Here is a 505-nt window from a genome sequence, read left to right on the forward strand (position 1 = left end):
AGTTCAGCTCTTCCTATCAAGATCATATCACTTAAACAGAAGCTCTCTTGATCCACGAGATAACGACTACAACAGCTGATCTTTCATATTTTACATCTCATACATTCAAGATTAGTTGTGGCTAACAGTATGTGCGGTTATCTCTGACCGATAAGGTGTCAGTCAGAAGAGTTGGATATTAATTTTATCCAAAGTCTAGAGAAGTTGGCGTCAGAAAATGTTATTTATCGTTTCCAAAATCGTGAAAAAATATGTCCATAGCACTATTTCATTTTGACTCCTATTACAGTATATACTTACGCATTGCAGTTTTCAAACCAATACAAATATTTGTTTTATCAATGTCGTGGAGTGAACTCCAGCAGTTCGAGTTTCAATCTCCTGACCTAGCTACGAATGCCTGACGAGTACAGGCATTCTGAGGGATGTTATACTGTATTACTTGTAACGGTATGTGGGAATGTTATGGTGTATTAGTTCTAATTCTATATACTACTGACGTACT

Source organism: Penaeus monodon, chromosome 32 (assembly GCF_015228065.2).
Source record: "Penaeus monodon isolate SGIC_2016 chromosome 32, NSTDA_Pmon_1, whole genome shotgun sequence".
In the NCBI taxonomy this organism is placed as follows: domain Eukaryota; kingdom Metazoa; phylum Arthropoda; class Malacostraca; order Decapoda; family Penaeidae; genus Penaeus; species Penaeus monodon.